Source organism: Prionailurus viverrinus, chromosome F2 (genome assembly GCF_022837055.1).
Source record: "Prionailurus viverrinus isolate Anna chromosome F2, UM_Priviv_1.0, whole genome shotgun sequence".
NCBI lineage: Eukaryota > Metazoa > Chordata > Mammalia > Carnivora > Felidae > Prionailurus > Prionailurus viverrinus.
In genome coordinates, this window is record NC_062578.1 from 14,942,243 (window position 1) to 14,969,413 (window position 27,171).

Consider the following 27,171-nt stretch of genomic DNA (forward strand, 5'->3'; position numbering starts at 1 on the left):
AAAATAAATAAAACTTTAAAATTTTTTAATTAATTGAAAAAAAGTGGGTAGGACAATTAAAAAATATATCCCATATCACACCGAATTTTTTAGAAATATGATCAAGTTGAAGCTTCCATACCATTGGATTAATATGTAGCTTATCTTTATGGCCTGATATACTCCAAGTGTCTAAGTTAATTTAGAATATATATTGTGTGTTTCCTAAGCCTAGCACCATTCTACTGCTAGTTTATTGTATGACCTCTTATAAAGACCTTTAAAAAACATTTTTTTTAATATTTACTTATTTTTGAGAGAGAGAGAGACAGAGCATGAGCAGGGGAGGGGTAGAGAGAGGGAGACACAGAATCTGAAGCAGGCTCCAGGCTCTGAGCTGTCAGCACATAGCCTGACACAGGGATCAAACCCACAAACCATGAGATCTTGACCTGAGCCAAAGACGGACACTTAACCAACTGAGCCACCCAGGCACCTCATGTATGACCTCTTATGAAAAGTAAAACTGGGTTGATGATATCAGCCTACATTCTTACAAGTATACACTCTTCAAAGCACTTTCAAATCCAATCTGAGATAAATCAATCTCATATTGTGGCTATCAACAATCTTTATTATTTACCACAGGTTCATTTAAACTCAGGTAGCTTAAAGCCCGACACAACTGTTTATCTACAACAATAGAGTGTAATCTCTGTTTTAACCATTACTTTTAAGATCCATAAGAAATAAATGTTTTCATCATAGGAAATAAGCAATCAAAAGACCTCAGATACCAACTCTTCCTCATCCATTTTCACATGCCCTTTTTTCTTTCTCAGTAACCTCACAATCTGTTTTCCTCCACATCCTGTCCTCAGATCTCTTCACTTTTTCTGTGGTACTTCACCTACCCGTTGGGTTTTGACAACTCACAAGATGCCATTCTCTCTTAAAACTTTTCTTAAATCTTCCTCCCTCTCCATTTAAGTGGCCACCAATGCCTATAAATCCACTTTCAAATATTTCTCAATTAAAATTTGTCTTCACTCCAATTTCTACCTTTTCCAGCCCTTATTATCTCCTACCTCAAATATCACTTATATATCAAAATTGATGACTGACAACCATCTTTCAATTCAGTGCATCTCATACAAATATCAGAATATCAGCTGAAATACACTAATCTGATTGCATTGTCTCTGTTCCCAACTGTAATGCTTTCTCAATGCTTTTAATGTTGAGCCCACATTCCTTGCATAGTATTCAGTGCCTCTGACAACCAGATGTCAAAGTATCTTTTGAGACTTGACCTCCAATACTCCCTCTCCATCATTCCCTCCATGGATATAGACTCTCCACTTGCTATTTATTTATTTACTTATTCATTTATTATGAATTGGTAATACCTGAATTCACAAGTATTCATTATAGTATTATTCTTGGAAAAGTATGCCTATATAAATATATATATAACACAAATCTATATAAACATGAATAGATATTAAATATATTATTCTGCATTTATCAAGTATTATATAATATGTTTATTTAAAAGATATTTTCACGTTCAACTAACAACATCTAGTTTTATATACAAAAAGATGAACCAAAAGCATATTGTCATCAGGAATTTCTGAGTGAGAGGATGAAAACAGCATAGTTGGCAATTACTACCAAGAGAAAGCTCATGTGTATTTACATATATGTATCAAATAAAGTAGACTTAAATGCAAAAGACATTTATTAGGGATTAAAAGAGTCACTACTAACTAGAATAATCCATCTGAAAAGCATAACAATTATGAATGTGTAGGAACATAAGTAGTAAGCACACATTTTGAAAGATTTACCCGATATAACATTATACAACCATTAAAATGAATTTTACAATGAGCATATAAAAGTTACATTTTTAAGTTCATTTTTTTTATTTTGAGAGAGAGAGAAAGAACAAAAGAGAGAGAGAGAGTATGAGGGAGGGGCAGAGAGAGGGAGAGAGAGAGAATCCTAAGCAGGCTCCGCATAGTCAGTACAGGGCCCGATGGGGGGCTTGCACTCATGAACCGTGAGATCATGACCTGAGCCGAAGTTGGATGCTTACCAAACTGAGTCATCTGGGTACCCTAAAAAGTCATAGTTTTAAATAATTCAGCCTAAGCATGAAATTTCATATTTTCTGTGTATTATACTTTTCTTGTCTAGATTTTAATCATTATATGTCATCAACTTTTTAAACTACCTTTTTTTGGGCTCTTAAATTTTTTATTGGTATCTTTCAATTAAGCACTAATTATCAACATTCTTTATAAACTTACAATCAGCCATTTGAGGAAGATGAAGTATGAAATCATTACCTAAAAAAGCAAGCATGTCATATGATCACTTTTTGTATAGTAAAATTTAGCATAAATATACCTCCATACAAAGAGTTTATTGACAATACATTTGTGTATCTTGCACAAGCAGCACTTTTTAAATATGGCTGATCGTTAGCTCCAAAAGGACTGCCTACCACTTATATTCCAACCAGCTGCTATGAAAGAAAGAAGTATTAATGGACCTACCACACCTTCAGCCTCTTGTCTCCAGTCACTGTGCTTAGCTGCAGGACTCCCATTAACATTAATGGGAGTTCCATGCACACATCACCTGGAGAACAGACCCCTCGATGTTTGATCATTATCTTCCTAGACAGGTAGGAATGGCATCAATCAGGTATCCAGCTTAGTTTCACAGTATGTACTATTAAAGGCATCAAGGCAATAAAAACACAGCTTTCCAACACTTTCTTTATAAAACAGTAAAAACGTGCAGAACAACCAAAGGAGAAGATTTTAAAAGCATCCGAGGAGTACATAGCTTTCCTGTATATCTTTTTATAATTACAAATGACCCCAAACTGAAGCATACACATGATTTCTTTTCTAAGGCAGCTATAATGGGATAATAAAGACAGGCTTCATTATATAAAATGGATTTGATTTACTATAAAGCAGCCAAATAGTGAAGAGACAGTGGAGTTTATATAGAAACTGCTTGACCTCTGTTTTTTTTTTTCCTTTTAACATTTCCCCACTATACCATTAAATCAAATACCTGTATGTGGTTAGAAAGAAAACAATATGAGTGATTAATACTAGTAAGTAGGCTCCATCATGTTGGAAGGAACATTAAGAAAAAAACATGTTTTCAGTTCAGATCTACACTACAGTTAGTAAATTAGGAGCAGCAGCATAGTGGAAAAAATGAAAAAGAAAGCCTGGTTAAGACTTGGGATAAGAAAGAACATGGTTTGGCTTTGAGAGTGTGATTTTTACCAGCTATGCAATCTTGGATAAACTTTTCAAAGTCATTTTTTCATTTGTAAAGTGAATCTCAAAATACCTATATTGTAAACTAATTAGAAGGCTTATATGACACAGCATAAGCATAAGCACATGACAATGAGAAAATGCTGAAAAAAAGAGTGACTGTAACTCTATGTATATGTGGAATTATAAACTACAAATGGTAGTATAATATTCTAGAACAAGCATTAGAGGCAGACAGACACAGATTACAATCCCATGCCTGCCACAAACTAACTTTATGATCCTGGGAAAGTTCATTTTTTTTCTCTTAATTCTATTTTTTCTAAATATGTGGGCACATGTATGCTGATATATACATGCATATATATATATATATATATATATATATATATATATATACACACACACACACACATACATATATAATATCATACATATATATACATATTTATTCAGATATATAAATATGTTTAAGCTGTATACATTTTATCACCAACTGAGCTCTAATGTCTCAGTTTAACTTTCTGAGTTCTGCACTATTGCTCAGTTGCTAAATTTATAGCCATAATCTCAATACATAAGACATTAGGAAATCTGAGCCAGAGGCAAGAGGCCCTAAGGGCCTCATTCTTGTCTATTGCTGCCTGGCTCCCTCTGGCCTTTCATGTATGCTGTCTACCAGTTCATGGATACCAGTCATGCACAGAGTCTAGAAGTTCTATTCTCAAGGAAATCTCTCCATGGTGGGAAGCTTTCACCTTGTCTTAACTCCCCATTTTTCTCATGAAAGGTCAACTCCAGGTAGGACTCATTCAGAGCTTGCAGTTCTTTATATTTAGAAATATCTAACCCAGATGAATCTTTCCTACCATCTTAGCTGGGTTTTATAATAGGATTGTAACCAGGAGTGAGCTGTCTGGAAACTGAGCAAATTCCAATGATATCATGAAGGGAACAGGGTGAAAAGTAGAGGAATCAAAACATTGGAAGAATACCCATTTTTTTCTGCACAGCAATTTGTCCTTGATGATGAAGTCCTGTGCCCCTGTCTAGCCAACCTTCAGGAAAGCCCCAAGTGGGAGGTATTAATATTTTATTTTTACAGATGAAGAAACTAAGATAGTAAAATTAAGTTGCTTGTCCAAGATTATACTACTATTCAGTGGAAAAATCATTATTCAATGTTTTGAACCTTCTAGAGTTCTTTTTCTTTAATAAAAATGCAGATTTAAAATGGGGTTAACAGTGGTATCTACTAATAGAGTTGTTCTTACAATTAAATGAAATGGTACATAACAAAAGGCTCAGAAAGATGTCGAACACATAATACTTAATACATATACAGTAAAACCTTAGATTGAGAGTAATTTGTTCTGTGAGTATTCTGCAAGATGAGCAAACATTTTTAATAAATTTTGACTTGATAAAGGAGTGATGCCTTGCCACACGAGTGGCACACGATGACAAACATCACATGATCACAACTGAGTCAATGGTTCTTGAAATTTGCTTTGATATACAAGTGCTTTGGATTACAAGCATATTTCAGGAACAAATTATGCTCACAAACCAAGGTTTTACTGCAATGCATATTCAGCAATTATTAATTATCATATAGCAAAATAATAAAAAAAAAGTTTGTTAGTCCAAATCTGTACACATTTTTATTCAACAATTTAAAACAATTTTTTTCACGTTTATTTCTTTACTTTGTGAAAGAGAGAGAGAGAAAAAAAAACGCAAACAGGAGAGGGGCAGAGAGAGAGAGGGAGAGAGAGAGAGAATCCCAAGCAGGCCCCACACTGTCAGCACAGCCTGACGCAGGGCTCAAACCCACAAACCTTGAGATCATGACCTGAGCTGAAATCAAGAGCCAGACGCTTAACCGAGTCACCCAGGTGCCCCTCAACAATTTTTTTAAATACCTACCTAGTTTCCAGGGGAAGAAAAGAGTGCTTGGTATGGAAACAAACAAACAAATAATCAATAAGTAAACATGTAATCAGTAAGTAAAGCCTAGAAGGGATCAGGTGGTGGGGAGCAGAATAGAGAGGGTAGTCAAGGAAACCCCTTCTGAAGTGTTGACATTTGAGCCAAGACTAAAAAAGGAGCAGGGAAAGCCTCCAGGGGAGATATCAGTGTTCTCAGGAATGGGAACAAGCATATAGGCTCTGAGGAGGAAAAGTCTGATAACATTGTCCATTTTTAATTGTATGGATGTTTAATCTACTCTTGTGAAGATATACATTTTTAACTTATGTATGACATCTAAACGAAAAAATAAAACTGAGAATCCACTTCTATGGGACTGTTAACAAGTCTCACATTCTCTCTCCCATGTGCATTTTATGTCCTTGGAGCCAAGTTTGCATCTCCCTATTCATGGGAGTGTGAAGAAAGATGGGAATCTGGAGCAGCAAAGGAGGCTCTTCCCTTCACAGTTTACAACAAATATTACTAATGAAGGGTGCATTCTGTGTTTCCCCATAGACTAATGGGAAACAAATACAATCAAGTCTAAATATAAAAGCACATAATACATGGTATCACATGATATCTAAGTGATTGATTTAAATAGCATTTATTCATCTTCCTTAGTCTTTTGGTGAAGTCATACAAGCAACACAGGGAACTTTGAAAGAATGAATGAGATAGAGCTTTTCTCTCAAATAATTGCATAAGACTTACATCCTCTCAGATAGGAATATTTGGCCATTTTCAGAGCATTTTACCAGGTGGTTAATAGCGTTTAAGGTTATTTTGATGACTCCCATTTATGCTACTTCTTTATTTCCTTACTTCTAAAATCTTAGTTCCTTATTCAGGCCCTATTACTTTTTTGAATGTTCTTTCATAAATGCAGTAGGGCTAAAGTCTCAAAGCCTGATACGAAGGAACTTTAAGCATCTTCTCGGAGGGTCGCAGGAGTTGTCAGGCCCAAAAGAATATTTCTCAGCAAGAAACCTTAATAGAATTGTGTGTATCACATTTGCATGATGTTAGCTTTGAAACATAATGTTCATCTGGCTTTCTCAACGGCTTCTGATGGAGACATGATTATGCCCATTTTATGGATGATGAAATTTAGACTCAAAGAGATCATACAACTTGCCCAAGTTTACACCTGTTGATAACTGCAAAACTGGATCACAAACTTACGAAGTTAAATCCTGTGCTTTTTTTCACTCTATGACTGCATCCAGCAATAATAATTTAAATTGGTATTAGTGCTTTGCTATTTTTTACAGTGCTTGTGTGAACATAATTTACTCTTTATAACTGTAAATAAAGCCTGACAGAGTTAGCTGATCTCACAGCTAAGACTGCTTAAGTGACTAGGTATTAAGTGGGTACCTACTTTGGGGCTTCTTATCTGACAAACACATGTTGATTCTGTGTGCATGATGTTCCTTTAGCGAACGCAGTCAGACTAGGTTTTCAGACCAGGACTGAGATGAAGCTTGTCTCCACCTTTCTCTTTTAAGCTCCCCTCCCTTATTCAGGCACTTCTGTTGTATAACTTCAGGGCACTATGACACAAGTCAGAATTTCCCCCAAAGTGTCCCTGGACCAGAATTCCAGTGAGCTGTTTCCACAATGGGGTCAAGTATCTCTCGATGGCCAATTAAGTTGGAAACACTCTACAGAGTATAGCCTCAGTTTTGCCATTCACAATCTACTTCAACACATAAGAGTTCTGAGAAGTATCGTATGTGAGAAACCTATTTAAATTTATCTAAATAGCACACTTCAACTTTAGCAAATTTCATAACAGTTTTAACATATTAAAACTGATGGCATATGGAACAATGTACTACGTTTTGGATAGAGAAGGTTGGACAATGACGGGAAAGATAACAAGACCACTGAAAATGGGATGGGAGTGAGCTACAGACAGTAAGGTGAGCTTTAGCAGAGCTTTGAGCTCCCAGTCCTTTTTTGTCACCTGAGCACACTTCTCCATGTAGGGAAGAGACATGAGGTGACCATTTCTGAAGACAATTTTTAGGCTTTTTGGGAGACAGTTTCACAATTTTTATATATATTGCAAGTGGCCACACTAGATATAGAGGAGAATGGCTAATTTAGAATTCCTTTACGTTAAAGTGGAATTCAGGACGCCTGGGTGGCTCAGTCAGTTAAGCGTCCGACTCTTGTTTTTGGTTCAGGTCATAATCTCACCACTGCTGAGTTTGACCCCCACATCAAGCCTTGCATCGGGCTCCATGCTGATAGTGCTGAGACTGCTTGGGATTCTCTCTCTCTTTCCTTCTCTCTCTCTGCCACTCCCACATGCTCATGTGCTCTTTATCTCTTAAAATCAGTAAATAAATAGCTTCAAACATTGTTTAAAAAATTAAAGTGGTACTGGCCATATCTGTATGGAAGCCTTTGAATTTCTTCCTTTTCTCCCCTTTCCTCTCATCCCTCTCTTCTTCTTTCTTTTTTTTTCCTATTTCCTTGCCTTTCCTTACATTTTCATAACATAGCTGTCAGTCAAAGGCAAGTCCCCCAAATTTAGTCATGTTTACATTCCCTAAAAATAAGATAGTAAACTACAAAATACAGTAGCTAAACTAAACTCCGTCCATACCTCAAGAATCATAATCCTGATAGTGAACCACAGGAGGCTTCAGTTATCATGGGGATTTACAGCAGAAGTAACTGATGGACAAAGAATGTATTTTATAAAATTGGCCAGTCTGGGATATGTGGGGAAGGCACTCACCCCCATTAACAATGCACCTCCCTTAGTAACTGCTACTGTCTCGTATTTTATAGAAAGAAAACCAATACCTTCCTTACACAAAGCTTAAAGCAAAATCTCATTTAAGAACATAGACCAACAATTTAATGAATTGATCTCAGTATTGTTTTAATTTCAGTCTTCTAATTTTAACAAAGTTGCTAAAGGAACACACAGATAATTAAGTCAAAAAATAATGAACTATTGATTTTTTTTGTTGTGAACTTGTTCTGCTCCTTCACGTAGACTTTGAGATCGCCTGGTATTGTGTGAACAAATTATGGTACATGAAGGAGAAGGTGAAGCAGAGATGACAGCTATGATTTTTTTCATTAAAACCAACCTAAAACAATGTTTGCATTCAGAATTAACCAAGCCTTTTTAATATATCTTAATTTTGTGATGCTGAGCATCATTGGAAATCTATAGAGTGTATAAGCTAGAAAGCCCTCACTGTCGTTCAGAATTTTAGCAATATTTCCTTGATGATTTTGAACAAACACACATAATTTTAAAAATTTAAAAGATGTACAGGAACTACAAAACTGCTGCTAAAGTTATAGCATTCTTTCCCCATTTTCATCTTCCTTTGTAGAGTTAGTGAGAACAAAAGGAGAAAGGAGAAAGATTTTTTTAATCTTCCAACCATATACTGATAATAACTTTTGAAGCAAGCTGCTTGAAGCAGTTTATTGCTTAATTTTGTACTATACATCTGGCCTGGGATGTAACTGGGAAATCTCCCTAAAGACTGTCTTTCATCCAAAATGGAGACTATATGGTTAACCGACTTAGTATACCAAACTAAACAATATATGCACTTAAAAGGTCGAATCTGAAAACGTATTGATTATATTTTATTTTTCTTTTTGCCATTTATTACTTTGTGTGTAGAGGAACGGCGCTTTGAACTGACACATTTACCTTCTTTCTTTTTTCTTCATCATACACATCTAAGCTTTCTTAAATATCAAAAACCCAGAACTGTATCTGAAATAAAAATTGTTTCCCTTTATGTAATTTTCAAGAGGCTTTTAGAGTATCCTTCCCCAATGATTACAGGGTATTTCCACATAGGCTGTCATTTTAAGGTGAAAAATTTGCAAGGACAGTCACACCATCTGTCATCAGCCGGGTTCCCTGACACCCAGAGCTGCTCTGAAATGGCCAGCAGCCTCCTGCATAACAAAGACCTTGCCCCTTGGCATTGTTTGTTCCTTGACCGGTGCTGAGAGTCCTTCAAAAGGGGCTTTACTGTGACCATTTCAGGGCTTCTTTTCAGGGGCAAGGTTTTCAAAAGAAAAAAATTATTATGCATATAGGAAATTTGAGATGCTCCAGTCTTATATCTAAGCCAATAGAATAAACCCTAGAAGTTTGTTCCAGCTTTGTTTCTGTGATCCCTGAAGGAAAACCTACTTGGCATTATTTTTTCCCCCTTTCTGCTTTTGAAAATTTCTTAAAGATACAATTTAGGTGTTAAGTAATCCATATGTACAGCCAGAGTGTGTAGGTTAAACATAACTAGACCATTCAAATACAGAAGCTGTGTCATAATAACTGAAAAATACACCCTCTGACCAACAAAACCCCAGCGCCTCTCACAGTGGAAGTCACAGACAAGCTATTCTTACTGCCATGTCAAGCACCACTTATGACTTATAAATACAATACGGTACAATCACACTGTAGGTCACTTGTGCCCAAAGAAGGATTACAGCTGTAGCTCACAATATTTACAAAAGAAATGCATGAAAAAAAAGAGAAAATGTCAACTATTGAAAAACATTTTTACTGAGAAATGTATACTCTCATATGCCTGACATATAAAGACATAAAGCTGAGTCTTCCCTTTTTGTTAATTTCCCACTCCTGTAAAATATGTGTTCCTCAATTTAGGGAAATCTAAGCGAGGGCTCTCTATTAAGAGACTGAGCTTTAAAACTTAGACAGATCATTGTTAAGAGAAGCTCCAGCCATTTCTAGGAATGAATGAATAAACACAAAAGGATATTCTCTCCGTCAACATAATTAATGGGAAGATTTTATGAACTTCATTTAGTCCCCAAGACATAGTTATATACAATACACGGAGTGTGTGTTTATGTGCACCATAGTATAAATATGTAAAAGTCAGATCATTAAATCTTTTATATGTCTGTATTCATAATACACAAAGCTGTTTTTAAATTATTTAAAGATCTATTCTCTCTTCCATATACATTAATACTAATAAGAGTTGCCGTCAACATCAAAGGGAAACTAGACCCCTAATTAGAGTCCCAATCTGCCCTGAGAGTCGCATTGGAGAGAGAACAAATATGGAGTAAGTTGAGCATTAGAGAAACTAATAATCAGTCCTCATTTTCAACTTCTGATTATTGCAAGAACCCAATGATTTCTTAATAAAATGCAATCACTTTCCATCACAATTTGAAAACATAAAATTTCATATGAACGAGTCCCAAAGAAAAAGATGATAGAACAGATAAAGTTGTCCTGTGGGACAGTTACAATAGCTCCAGAAATTTTAAATACATCTAAATTTTAGAATTTACGATATTATCTAATTTTCTTTTGCTTTAGCCTTTTTGATGATCGTTTTGACCGTATGCATGTGGTCTTTCAAATGGCAAATTCTCTATTAGAATTCTGATTACATATGAGGCTGGTAACGAAAACATTAGCCGTTTCTCCAAACAAACATTTGGTAAGAACTCTATGTATCAGAAATTTTGCTAGATGCTGAAAATATAAAACAACAACAAAAAAGTATCTGCCTTCTTGTCACTAAATAGTTAAATAATGAAACAACTAAACAGATAGAATTAAGTATATGATAAGAGCTATTTCTGAATATCAAGATAATATATGCAAATGTTTAAGGCTCTCAAATTAAAAAGAAAATGTACCCCGTGACTTTAATTTGCCTGCTACTTTAGTTTTCCTGTCCTGGGTAGGCTGTCAAAATTATCATTATGATAAATTTCATACATATACAAAAAAGACAGAAGAGTATAACGGATTCACATGTTTACACCACCACCTTAACCAATTATCAGCTCATGGACAATCTTGTTTATTCATATCCTCTTTCATGTTATCCCATATTATTTTATATTATTAAACCATATTATTCCATTCATAAATATTTAGTATGTATCTTTAAAGATAAGCACAAATTATTATCATGCTTAAAATTAGCAATACTGTATTAATATCAGATATTTCATCAGGATCCATATTAAATTGATTTTTAGATGTCATACTTAAAACTTATTTTAAAAAGGGCCAAATAGAACTCACCACACTGAATGTGGTGGGTAAGCACCTAGATTCTTTTAACCTATAGGTTCATTACTCCTCTATCTTCTTTTCTTTACCTCTTTCAATTTGAAGTTGCAGAAACTGAGAATTTCATTGTACAGATTTTCCCCATAATCTGAATTTGGTAATTGAATCTCTGTGGTCACTCTTGGAAATTGCTAGGGTACCAATCACTATTCTGAAAATGGTTAGTAAGTATGAAAATCATCTATTTGTCTTGCCTTTCTGGCATAAAACATCTGATCACAAAAAAATTCTTCTGCATGGAAGAATTGCAGTTAATAAATACAAAAGAAATGTCAGGGGAAAAAACGCCATTTTTAACCACTGTTGGAATAATGTATCTAAATTGCAATCATCAATGCTGTTAAAATCATTACATGAGAAGTTAATAGGGAACTTTAAATGGATAGAAGAGGCTGGCAACACCTGAACCCACAATTAATATTAACATCACCAAACTAGGACAAGAAATTTCATGCCCTGTGATATGATGCAAAGAATTACACAGCACCATCCATGAAGTATTCTAGTCAATAAATAATTAAACAGATTGAATCAGGTCTCTAGATCCACTATCATTTTACAGGAAATAAGAGGGATAGTGGAGCATGTTAAATAACATCATATAAAGATGCCATGAGCATGTCTAGAATATGGGAGATGATACAGAAAATAAAATAATCCAGTTTAATCAACAAATAAATGCCTTAAAAGATTAAGGGGAAGGAGTAGCTGTTCTATATTAAAATATACATAAGAGATAAGTCTAGAAAAATGAATGATCCCAACTACCTTGTGGGATCGTAATTCAAAAGAATTGACTATGAAAATACATTTTGAGACAATGAACAATTCTGACTTGAATCATGGCATTCTTTGGTTTTAATTCTTAGTTGTTAGAGATACGCATTGAAATATTTATGAACAAAATGATAGATACATGAGATTTTCTTTAAAATACTCCAGTGGTAGAGGCAAAGTGAGGGGGTGGTGGTAATTATCCAAATTGGCTGATGAGGGTTTCATCAATAAGTTTGAACATTTTCATATTAAAACATGTTTTAAAAATAGCAATTCATTTTCCAGCTAGAAGTACCTTTGAATCTTATTTACCATGAAATTGAGAGTGAATTTGACGATATTTTAAGCATGATTCTTGCTTGAAGCAATGCCTTCACATTTTAGAGAAAGAGATGTACATATTCCGTTGAAAAGCCCTGCAACAGTGACCTAATCCTTGTGACACAACAGCACTACCAATACCTGAGCTCTTGTTAGAAGTGCAGAATCTCAGGTTCCTCCTTGTTCTAACGAATCAGAATCCAAATTTTAGAAATCCTCAGGTAATTCCTATGCACATTAAACTCTGAGAAGCACTGTTCTTTACCCCATTCTTCTCATGGATCTTTCTCCATTAATTATGTATTAACTTATATTCAATCTTTCCTTTCACTGGCTCCTTCTTAACTTCATATAAACATATAAAACTTCACATATTTCTTATCTTGAAAAATAACGTAAATGAAAAAAACAAAAACAAAAACAAATAAACCTGCATCTAGTTCATTGCTGACTTAGAACCCTTGGCTTCCATGAAAAACATATAACCTTAAAATAAATCCCCCTCTTTTTACTTAAGCTTATTCTAATAAGTTTTCATTGCCTAGAACCAAAAGAACACTACCATATCAAAGGTCCGTCTTTGTTCCTATTTCACTCTCTTTCAGTGAAGTTTTGTCCATGTCCATACAGATCTTACTGTTGTCTATAAGCTGAGAACTCCCAAATCTCTCTGTCCATCATAGTCTCTTCTCCCTGAAGTAGATCCTGGACTCTCAATCCACAGGCACATCCTACCCAATATGTTCACAACTGAATTCACGAAGCTTTTCTTCTTTAAGCATGGTCATCTTTCGTTTGTGATAGCACCAACTACTCAGTTACCCTCGCCTGAAAACTAAAAGTTATTGTTGACTCCACATTCATAGTACTGCTGTAGTTCAAATATTAACAATCTCTTAATCAGATTAATCAACACATTCCTGGGGTGGTTAATTTTATGTGTCAACCTGAAGGGTGTTTTTAGATGAGATGAACATTCAAATAGGTGAACTTTGAGTAAAGCAGATTGTTCTCCATAGTGTGAATGGGCCTCACCTAATTAGTAGAAGTCCTGAGTAGGACAAAAGACTAGCAGGTTGCCTTTGGATTTCATCTGCATCATCAGTCCTGAGTCTTAAAAACTGCTGGTCCATACCATAGATTTGGACTTGCCAACTTCCATAATCACATGAACCAATTCCTTATAATCTCTCTCCCTCTCTTTCTCTCTCTCAAAACTATCCATATAGTTGGTTCTATTTCTCTGAAAAGCCCTGACTAGCATAGATTTTAGTACCAAAAAAAAAAGTGCTGCAGTAACAAATATCTGAAAATGTAGAAGCAGCTTTGTAATTAGATATTGAGTAGAGGCTGGATGAGTTTGGGAAAACATGTAAAAAAAAATGTTTAGATTGCCTTGAAGAGACTATTGGTAGGCATATGGACATAAAGTTGATTCTGGTGAGATTTCAGACAGAAATGAGGAACAAGCAGTTGGAAATTGGAGGAAAGCTGATCTCGATTATAAAGATACTTAATATTATTAAGTCAAAAAGTTTTTGACTTAGGTATTATCCAGTGTTTTGTGGAAAGAGAAGTTAAAAGTGATGAACTTGGAGTGTGGAAGTTCCTCAAAATGTAAAAATAGAATTACCAGGGGTGCCTAGGTGGCTTAGTTGGTTAAGCATCTGACTCTTGATTTTTGGCCCAGGTAATAATCACACAATTTGTGAGACTGAGTCCCACATCAGGTTCTGTGCTGATGGTGTGGAGCCTGCCTGAGATTCTCTCTCTCTCTCTCTCTCTCTCTCTCTCTCTCTCTGCCCCTCCCCCATGCTTGCATGCACTCTCTCTCTCTATCTCAAAATAAATAAATAAAATTTAAAAAATAGAATTACTATATGATCCAGTAATTCCACTACTGGGCATTTACCCAAAGAAAACACTAATTCAAAAAGATATATGCACCCCCTATGTTTATTGGCAGCATTATTTACAATAGCCAAGATGTGGAAGTAATCCACGTATCCATCAATAGATGAGCTGATAAAGAAGATGCAGCATACATACATTATATATAAATGTCTCCATTTTCAAGAAATGACTATCCTATTATAGATATATAATTATTATTAAATGTTATTCAGCCATTAAAAAGAATGAAATGTTGCCATTTGCAATGACATGAATGAACCAAAAGGGTATAATGCTAAGTCAACTAAGTCAGTCAGAGAAAGACAAATGCCGTATGATTTCACTTATATGTGGAATTTAAGAAACAAAACAAATGAGAAAACAATGAAAAAGAAGTGACAAAAAAAGACTCTTAAATACAAAAAAGAAACTGGTGGTTGCCAGAGGGAAGATATGTTGAAGTGTGGGGGTTAGATAGATAAAGGGGATTAAGAGTACATTTATCTTGATGAGCACTGAGAAATGTATAGAATTGCTGAATCGTTACATTGTACATCTGAAACTATTACTATATGTTATTTATACTAGAATTTAAAAAATAAAATAAATAAACAATTTTGTTAATATTCACCAAGTTAAAAAAAAGTGATGAATTTGGATGTTTAGTTGAGGAGATTTCTAGCAAAATGTTAAAAGGCATGGCTTTGTTTCTCCTTGCTGCAAATAGTAAAACACTAGAGGTGAGATTAGTTGAAGAAATTGTTAAGCAAAAAGGAACCAGAATTTGAAGATCTATAATAGTCCCAGCCTATCTATCTCGCAAAAAATGAGAAAGTGTGTTCCAAAGAGAATGCCAAGGGTATGGCTGTACAATCACCCCATAAAGAGATTACCCATGGACTTAAGCAAGCGTCTCAGCAGAAGCTAGGACTAGAGATAGAATTATACAAGAAAAGATATTTCTAGTCTGGACTAAAGGAGGCAGAGATGAAACAAAATAAAGGAAGGCTTTTAGACTTCTGAGGTTATTGAAGACAGGACATTAGAGTTATCCAGATGCAAACATTTCTTATCCTTCAAGAAAAGGAAAGAATGACCCTGAGGGTGCCCATGCCTACAGGCAAGGCTATCTTTCCCCACATTTCAAGGGGCCAGGATGCAGCTGCCCTAAGCCTCAGAAACAGGGCTGCCACTCACAGCCATTGAAGCAGGGCCACTTTCTGGGACTGTGGAGGCATCACTGCTTCCCTAGTATGTCAAGAGAACAGAACAGCAAGCAGAAAATTCTAAAAACTTAAAATCTAATGGATTTTGCCATACTAGGTTTTGGAGTTGCTTAGATCCCATGATCTTTTTCTAATTTCTCCATTTGCAAGAAATGACTATCCTATACCTTCCCCACCATTGTATTTTTGAAGCACATAAATTTGATTTCATAGGCTCACAGCTGAAGAGGAATTTTGCTTTAGGAGTAATCATACCTCCAGGATCTTCCATACCTGATTCAGATGAGATTTAGATAAGTGTTTGGACTTAGAGTTGATGCTGAAATGAGTTAAGACTTTGGATATGTTTGGGACAGGGTGAGTATATTTTGCATGGGAGAAAGACATTAATTTGGAGATCCACAGAGTGGAATGTTATGGAATGGATTGTATCTGTCCACAACTCATATGTTGAAGGCCTAATCCCCAATGTGACCATATTTGGAGATAGGGTCTTTAAAGAGATAAGTAAGTTTACATGAGATCACCAGGGTGGGGCCCTAATCCAATAGGATTAATGTCATAATAAGAAGAGGAAGAGACAGGAATGTGCATGCACAATGAAAAAGCCATGTGAGGGCACAGAGTGAAGACAGCCATCTGCAAACCACAGAGAAAGGCCTCAACAGAAACCAAACCTGCTGACATCTTGATCTTGGACTTTCCACTTTTAGAACTATGAAAAAGTCAATATATGTTGTTTAAGCTACCCAGTCTGTGCTCTTCTGTTATATCAGACAAAGCAGACAAATAGGACTCCCAAAGAAACTCCCTGATTTTCATCCTACCCCTAAGAGCTTATCCATAGTGCTTACAGGCCTTATTTTCCTGATAAATTCTCTCCTGAGCTCAAAACACTTCTAATATTGTTTACTGTATAACATTCAGAGTATCTGGCATGACACACAAGACAGTAGGATCCCTGCTTGACTCTCCAATGTCATTTTCTGCCAAACACAGGCAAACAGCCAATACTCTAGAAAGACAAACCCAACCACCTGCAGTTCTCCTAAATTGTCATGCTGATCCACAGAACATAAGGTTGCCCTTCACAGATGACCTCTTCCCCAGACCAACCAGCAAACTGCTACTCATCCTCAGTAATTCAGAGAAGAGTCTTCCCCTCAATGAGACATTTGGACTTCCTGGACTATCCTGATCATATCCTTGCTTGTACTATTGCTATATAAGTCTCATTTATACTCTAGAATAACACTTTAATTACTTGTTTATAACCATTTCTTTTGGTGTCTGCACACCTTTTGAAGACTACTTTATTTATCTGTATATCCTCTGTACTTGTCATATAGACTACTCAATTACTAACTGGAAGAAAAAAGAGTTAATTGATTAAATGGTTGATTAATGAAGCATATGAAGTATTCTTTACTGGATTGAGATCATCTCTAATCTAGAAGATCTACAGAAGATCAAATTGGAAAAATATCTAAAAATGGAAGAATATTAAGATTAACATGATTCAAGAAGCCAAGAGCAAGGAACAAATTATTGGTTATTATAATTCTACATTGTCTTCCCAGACCCTCAATTTCTGTGTTACTTACAACAATCACAATCCATTCATACCAGTGTTCACTTTATTGTATGTTTAATTTATTTATCTATTATCTTAACAATCATTTTGCGGATTCCTGAAAAGAGTAATGTGTAATGGAAGCACTAAATTGGAAATCGGAGTACTTGAGTCCCTGGCCCTGTAACTTGGGACAAATCACAATCTCTTAAATGTCAGTTTTCTCACCTGCAAAATGGGATTTCTATTTACACACTGGTTTTGAAAATCAAATGGGTGATCTACAAATAGTTTTTAGCTGTCATTCAATAAATATGTTTTTCCTAATGAATTGTCAACGTTTTTGCACATCACCAACAGTGCTCTGCACTTGGCCCCAGCTAATGGTGGCCCTTCTAATGGATTAACATTGAACAGATCATTTAAGTTTTCTGAACCTTAATTTCTTTAAATCTAGAAGTAGGGTAATATCATAAAATTCTTCTAAAACAAAATACGAATCTAAAGTATTTTGTACTTTATATTACATAATTTAAGTTTTTTTATATTATCCTAATTATGTGACCCTTGGGTAAATCATATAACTACACTACTTTCCTCATATACAATAGAGATATAATAGGCTTGTTGGAGGATTAAGACAACATGTGTAAAGTGTTTAATATAGCACATAATTGGTTAGTGTTCACAAGTATAATAATTATTATATTAATGGTAGTAACACATAGCATTATTATATTATTATAATTACAGGAGTCCCTTGAGACCTGAATCTGTAAGTTTTACATGACTTACAACACTTTTGACATAGCTTAAATACTTTTATTAACACCTAATATTTGTTTTATTTCAAAGTATGATAGATAACTGTATAAAATAGTAGAATTGGTCATTAATAGACAAAATAGATAAAACTCATAATAAATATTCACTTAGTAAAAACATCTGTAATATCTGGTGCTTGTGTGTGGTGCCCTCTGCATAACACTGGTCTTTGGTCTTTGCTCCCTGATCAATTCGTCAAGTTTGATTGACTCACTCCTCTGTGTTAGCTATTCTACATATTTTGGTGCCACTTACCAAACTGTAAAACATCGTTTTTCTACATAAACTCACATCAACAAAACTATTACTATTAAAGCTGTCATTGCAATACCTATTTCTATATATGAACCATATTTGTGAAGATCACATAAAAAATATATATGTATATATATTTCTAAGTATGTATACTATAAATATGTACTCCGTATGTACTTCTAGTATACATTTCTTTATAAGTATGTAAACACTTATAAAACAAGATGGAAGGAAAAACAAGGGACAATAACATCTAAACTGATTTCCCAGCTTTAAGAAAAAAAAATACCCTCAAACAACCTGCAGCTATACGAGTGTAATGCTAAATATGAAAAAGACAAAAAAAGATAAAACATCTATTTCATTTTATTGTTTTAAAATACTATTTACATAGCATAATGGAGGTGAAGATCACATGCTTTCTGAAAGACTCGTTTTCAGAGAATAGTTTGCTCACTAGATATATCAGCTTTAATTTTTCATCTTGATTTCTCACCAATTTATAATTCTGAATATTTAGGACTCACAGATGGCCTCCATCTGAGGAAAAACAAAAACAAATATTCAAGAATCAAGATGCTCTTGAAACCCCACAAGAACTTGTCTCCAAGTGGAGGAAATTTATATGAAAACGCTTCCTTTAGCAGGAAGGTACCGGTACTAGACATCGGTAAGGGTATTTGAAGGTTTTCTTTTATTTAAGAGCTGATAGAAAGCATACCAGTCATCACTGTTCATGCAACATATTCTAATATAGTAAACATAAATTCTAGTGGAAATCAATGTTTCCAATTTAATAAAATAAATTAGTCTAATGTTAGTAGAGACAGTGAAATGGGTAGGGGATTGCCTTTGTCAGAAGGATGATGGCCTTTGCTTAAGTAAATAACTCACTATATGACAAATAGATAAATAAGAGATACTTATGTGGACTACTAAATATTTTCTGTAAGGTACAATTCCCTCAGTATAGCAGGGTTCTAGTAAATGGTGGTGCATTTAAGTGTTGTTTTGATAGATTATTTATTATGCGTAGAGACTATGTGACTGGGAGCACTTTAAAACCCACCAAAGCTCACTTCCAAATGAACTCATACTTTCCTTTTCCGTGGATGGCTTCGACGAGACTTCTAATACACACGTGGAGTCCAGGTTCTGTCTGATGCCTGCCTTTACAGCAAGGGAGGCTTGGGAACTGTCAAGTTTCCTGATGACCAGAAAAATTTTCTTGTTCTTAAAAATGAAGTAGTTACAGCTACCACTTATATTCTTAGGCGTTCTGATGTGATCCAAAATTATTTGGTCACAAGTAATTTGCAAATTTAGAAGACAATGAAAATGTCAAGTGAGGTAATAGAGAACACAAATAACTCTGAATAACTCTCTACCTGGCACAATGGAAGTTCCACAGTAAATGGTATCCATGATTATTATTGATGGCTCAATTACTGGCTCAATATAATATTCTAAGAAGAATAAGCTCCTAAAATTATCAAAAATAGCATACTCACTATGTTGCTTTTCAACAATTCTAAAATTAAAATAATTTGAAATGTTTTTCTAGCTTCTAAGATATGAGTTTAAAAAAAAAGGAAAAATCCACTCAAACATCCATTAACAGATTTTTAAAGAAATTTGGATAAATATTAAAACTATTTCCTAAAGTATCTTCCAAATTTTAAGATAAGCAAAATGGCTATATTCTGTTGTTTCTGTTTATTAATATGTTTACTAGTTATTTTATCAATATTATTAGTTATGGGTCAAATTATCAAACACTAGAGTTTTTCATTTTTTAAAATCTCATACATACATTTTATTGGACATTGGGGCCCATTTTATAAATAATGTGTACTGGATATTTATGCTCTTTTTATAGAACTAGTAGTTCATTTTATGATTACATTATTATAGATGTTTATAGTTGTTTTACAGTTGCTTTTATGACATATTATATATAAAATCTATGATTTGTTTGGTGCTGAGAGCTTGATTAGGGATTAAAGCTATACTTACAACATTCTGATGAGGAAATAGTATCCAGTTTATCAAGAAGCATGGCTTCCTGGTATGTATTACTGAGTGAGTGAAAAGGGATCAGTGTCTTTATTAAGTGAGTTGCAAATGATCCCCCAGATCACATTGTACAGTACTTTCCCTAATACAAAAAATATTTCATATAAAGACATGGCAACTCATAATGAACAATGACTTTTTCATGAATCAAAACTGAACAAGATTGGGGTACCTGGGTGGCTCAGTTGGTTGAGCATCCAAATTTAGCTCAGCTCATGATCTCACAGCTTGTGGGTTCAAGCCCTGCATCAGGCTCTGTGCTGATGGCTCAGAGCCTGGAGCCTGCTTCAGATTCTGTGTCTCCCTCTCTCTCTGCCCTTCCCTCACTTACACTCTCTCTCTGTCTCAGAAATAAATAAACATTAAAAAATTATAAAATAAACAAATAAATAAACATTATTAATAAAAAAAACTGAACAAGATTATTTGGAGTTTTGTTCTCTTCATGTATTTTATATGGTTTCATATTGGCATGAGTTTTCCTTCTCAATCCTCACCCCTCACCACAGCCACCTCCCCCATGAAAGCACACACAAACACATTCATACTTTTGGGGGCTGATGCAACACAAAGGAGCCTTATGTAATAAAATTCTACACTGAGAAGGAGATAGAGAATCTTTACCCTAATCAGGTAGAGGAACTTTACTCTCAGAAGGATAACTGAAGTTTGCTAGGTTTGCTTTTTTTTCTTATTTTTTTAAATGTTTATTTATTTTGACAGGATGGGGAGGGACAAAGAGAGGGATAGAGGATCCCAAGCAGATTCTACTCTGTCAGCACAGAGCCTGACCAGGCGCTTGATCTCACAAACCCTGAGATCTTGACCTGAGCCAAAATCAAGAGTCAGTCACTTGACTGACTGAGCCACCCAGGTGTCCCCGGCTTGCTTATTTTTACCATTCCCTAACCTTGCTTATTTTACTCACCCCCTCCCAGGATTGAGAAGGCTCATCTTCCTGGACCCTCAACCTCAGGACTGCAAGCTTCTCTTCTGTTCTTATTCAGCAGTGCAACTAGCTAGAGCCTAGAATCACTCAGAGGGAAATGAAAGGGGCTAAGGTAGAAGAGAAGGCCTGAGGAAGACCCCCTGAAAGGAACATGTGATACACCCTTGGGATCTAGCAGAAAAGCTTTGTCCATGCATTGAACTTGGACACAGGTAGAATTAAAACTGAAGCCACCCCAGATCATGTCTACCCTGGGAATTCTCTCTAAACTGGACTACATTATTGAAGCTAAAATTAAAAAACCAAAACAACAAACAGACAAACAAAAAAAAAAAAACCTGATGGCCAATGCTTCAGAATTTTCTGTGGCTATTAGTCAGACAAAGGTAGGCCACTCTTTCATTCTTCCCTTGCTCTGTTCTCTCCAAGTTGCCAATGGACCTCTAATTTTCTACATCACAGATGGCAGCAAGAAAACAAAAATCACAGGTTAGACCGATAAATCAAGGAACATGTTATTGACCATCCATCTCCTTTCTAAATAATAGTGGTACATTTAAATGTATTAACCACCTAAAAATTGGACCTTACCAGGCCCTAGGACACAATTTCTGCCATTCAGTACTTAAATTGTTTAGTAACATTCTTAAGAGTTTTGTCATAGATTTAGTATCTGTTTGGAATTTTTCTCAAATTTTTAAACTTTCTATATATTTAATAACTTTTTGAGGCTTAGTAAATTAAATATTTTGCATTCTTGCTGGCAATTTCTTAAATGAAGGAGCAGATTAAATGTGCTAATGTCCAGGAAGACATACAAGCAAATGCAAAATATTACTAGCACTGATTCAAGTTAAAGGATTTATCTGGCACCCTTTGAGCATATTATGATATATGGGAGAGAACTGTCATAGGCCAAGTTTGAGATAAGTGCAGGTCAAATTATAAAGCAGCTTTTTGAACAGAAATAACTCATTAGCCAAAGTTAGAGCTACTTAATACTACCTTTCCAAGCATCCCCTCAGACCCAGCTGTTGCCTTAATTACATAATCAGGTCAAATGTGATGCTCATTTGTAACTTTGCTATCAGGTATGGCCAGATGTTTCATTTAACCTCTAATATAAATAAAACATCTGATAAAGTTTTGCAATGCTTTTGTAAACAGCTGTTTGATCTGGAAACTTACTGCTGAAGCAGCTATACTGATCTGGTCATTCTCTTTACATAATGTCAGAGTAATTGTCTTGATCCTTGGGAAAATTGCTGCTGTAGGTGTTATAAAGTCTTTCATTACAGCATATTAGATCTCTTTCAAATGGCTAATGTCTAGTCAACACATGTTTAGTCTACCCAACAAGAATTTATTAAGTACATTTAAAATGTACGAAGAAATTGCTGGTCTATTTCTTTGAGAATGTAAATGTAAGTTGGGTGCATTGTTAAAGCAATTTTATTATATGCTTAATGTTATAAAGCAATGTTTGAGCAGCTCTTATACTATGGGTTCTGGGTTAACAGCACATTTTTATTTTCCAGGTTTATTAAATACACCTAAGAATGATATTCCTCATGTCTTCATATTTTTTATTCCTTGGTTAACACAGGCATGTGTCTAAAATTAGTAATTGTGTCATGTGATTAAAATAATTATAGAATGGTAAAAAGTTGATGTTTGAATTGCTTAAACTAAATTAAAGTAATATTTTAGACATATATAAAATATTCAGCATTTCTAGAAGGACAAATATCTAATCTAAAATAAAGAATCTGGCATATTTTAAAATGTTAATAAATGAGCATTTATGGTCCATTCTAATGAATATTGACCAAGCTTCCTTATTTTAAATTTTTTTGTTTAATAACGGTAAGAATGGGGTGTTATACAAAATTAGCTGCATGCAAATAAGGAATAACTATTATAATATGAAATAATTCAGAGACTTTCGCTCAGTATTTGAAAGATCAACGTATTTTATTTAGATAGTATATTTATGTTTTAATAGCCTTTAGGGTTATTAGGAACTTAAACATTTGTCAGTTTAATGAATAACCCATATTTTTACTGATATACATTATTTTATGGGTTTTCCAAATACACATTCTGACCAATTTTTATATTTTTGGTTCTATAACTTATTTTTTAATTCAATTTTCTTAGCTTTTGCGCCCACATTTATTACCACCTACATGCAAAACTAAACAAAAGTACCCACTCGTGTAAAATGCTTTACAATATATAATGTTTACATATACATCACTTTCTGTTTTAAAAGCTGTTGAACCATTTTTCCCCCCAAAGAAAGTTCCTCCATGCACGCTGTAAGAGAGCAGAATCTTATCTTCTAGAGGGTGGCATGGCTCAGCTTCCTGACAAACTTTCATAGCTATCTCTGGATTTACAAGAGTTTCTATATTGCAGCTTAAAGCCAAGGGACTTCTGGATTGTAATATTGAGTCATATTGCTACCTAAGTCATTAGTTTACATTAAACTAAGCTAAGTGATTTAAGAGATTTAAAGGCAATGGAGAAAAGCATCACTGTCCTCTAGCAAAGATTTATAGTGAAGGCAACCTCCAAAATGCACATTTAGCCACGATAACACGGGACATGAATTGGATAAAGAGCAACATTCCTGAGCAGGGGAAGCCAAGAGGAATGCTTGGTGTATTAGACAAAAAGTTTGGTGGCAGGCATTAAACCTCTTATACATGTATGCATGCATGCATATGTGTGTGTGTGCTGTATTCTCCCAGTGGGGAAAATCCATTTTCAGCTTAGATTCTATTTAGCAACTTACTTTTCCTACTGAAGGAAGTAGATTAAAAACATTCCTTTCATCACCATCACAGAGGCTGACCACAGCCCACAGGGGTGAACACAGATACAGAGATTAAAGCTGCAGGGACACACAAATGTAAACAGAAGCCGTTGCGCAGTAATAGGCACACAGGAGCAAGCATTTTGAAGAGTGGAGTAAAGGTAAGCAAAGCCTCCACAACAATCCTATTAATGACATCCTGCACTTGAGATGAGCTTTGAAGAAGACCATAATTAGAAAAGAACAGCTCAGTGATGAAAGGAAGGAAGCAGGCCAAAACAGGATGGTTAGAAACAGTCACCCAGAACTCTTTTCACAGGATGTAAACAAATGAAGAAGAGAAGTGTGAAACAGGCAGGGATATTTCTCCTAGCTGTGCATGGCTGAGGAATATTTTGCACCAACTTCTAAAGAGGGAATATTGGAAATGACCTCAGGGAATATTGGAAATGACCTATCACGTATGGTTTGTTGTCCATTATATTTAAATCAACTGTACTTAGTCATCATTGCAGACTGTGGCTATGCTCATTCAAAACTAATCATTCTGTTAATGTATTGAGATAAGAATTCCTCCAGGTAAGATTGTAAATAGACCACAGCAGTCAAGATTTTGATACCCATTGTGTGGAGATCAAATAAGTAGCAGCCCTGACAGCCAAACCAATTGTGACAACACGCGACCCATTACACAAGCAGCTGTGTGACTTGTCTTCAGAGTAGTCACCTGGGGAGGACATGCATTGCTTTGAGGAACTAGGGCAGTGAGTGCCCACGCCACTGCCTAAAGATCTCTTCTGGATTTGCTTGCATAGTCCCTGATGCGTGTTTTTCACTTCTCTAAATAGACAGTAATTTCTTTTGATGGTAAACTGAATTTGAGAAGATAATACCTAAATGGCATCCTGAACCAATGCAAATGAACAAACTGTGTGATCATACTTGGAAAGGTACTAATTTGAATAGATAAGCTCTACTATGTTTGCTAAAAATCAGTCATGTTACCTTGCAGACACACTTGTGACCATGTTATGTTGGATTACAAAGAATGTAGCCTAGAAAAAAAAGTTTAACATTATAAATACTCATTTCCATTTGATTAATGACTTTTTTTAGAACACAGGGGGTAAAGATATATACCTAAAGAGTAAATCAAGGACTGTTCCCAAAACAAAGCTTGGTAACAGAAAAGTCACTTAAAATTCAGAATGAACACTTCACAATAAAAGCACTGGCAGGTGCCCTCAACCCTCTGTCCCATTATCATTCCAACTGTATGTTAAGAATAAATGCATTTGCATCTTCCTAAAGGACTCTGGCTCTAAAATATTTTGGGGGGCTGCCCAGAGAGTAAGCCTGGACTCTGGAGTCAGAGGGTCTGAGTTCAAATCCTATCCCTGCCTCTTTCTAGCTCTGTGATTCAGAGCAAGTTATTTAACCCCTGTGCCTCAGTTCCCTCATCTTAAAATGGAGAGAATAATAGCATCTAACTCATTGTGTTGTTATAAGAATTAAAGGAATGAATATATATATAGGCCCTTAGGAAATGGCCTTGTACTTAGTAAGTGACAGTGATAATGACACATATTACTATTATTACATAATAAAAATCAGCCTCATTTCTTTGTAGCAGTAGTTATTTGTTTTGTTTGATTAGAACCCAAAATATTCACTGGATGCAACAATTTTATTAATCAGTTTTAGGCTCCATATATCATAAATATCACGTAAATAAATTTTACTTTCAGAAGGTGAAGACCTGTCAAGATTATGTTCTAGACTCAAATAGCAGTCGCCAAGAAGACATCTTAGAAATTGTTTGAGCCAAGGTGGCCATATTATCATAACTGTAACATTAATTAGTATAATTATTTTTAAACTATAGTATTGTTTTAAGGACATCCTGCATAGTAGAAATTCTCTATGTATTTTTATTGTTTTGGGTTTTGTTGTTGTTGTTTCTGTTTTCTTTTCTTTTTGTTTTTGTTTTTACAAAAGCCCAATGTGAGGGGAGTGGCAGGGTGGGTAGCTCAGTTGGTTAAGTGTCCGACTTCGGCTGAGGTCATGATCTCACGGTTTGTGAGTTCATGCCCCGCATCAGGCTCTGTGCTGACAGCTTGCTCAGAGCCTGGAGGCTGCTCTGGATTCTGTCTCCCTTTCTCTCTGCCCCTCCCCTGCTCACACTCCATCTCTGTCTCTCTCAAAAAAAAATAAACATTAAAAAAAATTTTTTTAAAGCCCAGTGCAGGGCTTGAACTCATGACCCTGAGATCAAGACCTGAGATCAAGACCTGAACTGAGATCAAGACCTGAGCTGAGATCAAGAGTCGGATGCTTAACCGACTGAGCCACCCAGGTGCCCCTTTTTACTGTTAATCCACAAATTTCCAAAAAATTTTTGGTAGGCAGAATAATGGCTCCCCAAAATGTCCATGTCCTAATCCCCAGAACCTGTGAATATGTTATGTCACATGGCAAAGGGACTTTGAAGATGCAATTAAGCTAAGGATCTTGAGATGGAGAAATTATCCTGGATTTATCAGGATGAGCCAAATGTAATCACATGGATCCTTATGAGAAGGAGGTAGGTATGTCAAGCTCAAAGATGTGATGACAAAGCAGAGGGTGGAGTGACGTGGCCATAAGCCAAGCCAAGAAATTCAAGCAGCTTCTATAAATTGGAAAGGGCAAGGAAATGAATTCTCCTCTCACACCTCTGGAAGGAATGCACCCCCTTTCCGCCTTTGATACTGAAGTTAAGACCATTAAGTTTGAATCTCACTTCTGAGCATTTGTTTCTGCTAGTTTCTACGGACATAAGCGACTCTCCAAATTCCCAAAAATCAAAAAGCAGCTTGATGCTTACGGTCTGTTATTTTTCCTGCATGTATCCACTTAGCACAGTGCTTTGCACATAACAGCCAGTGAATAAGCATTTGTTGAATGAATAAATATATTTTACACGTGTGAAATGTCTACCATAAAAATGTGATGAACTCAATCCACCATTTTATCCTACTAGGTAGTCAATAAATACATGAATGTGTTGTTGACGTATTTA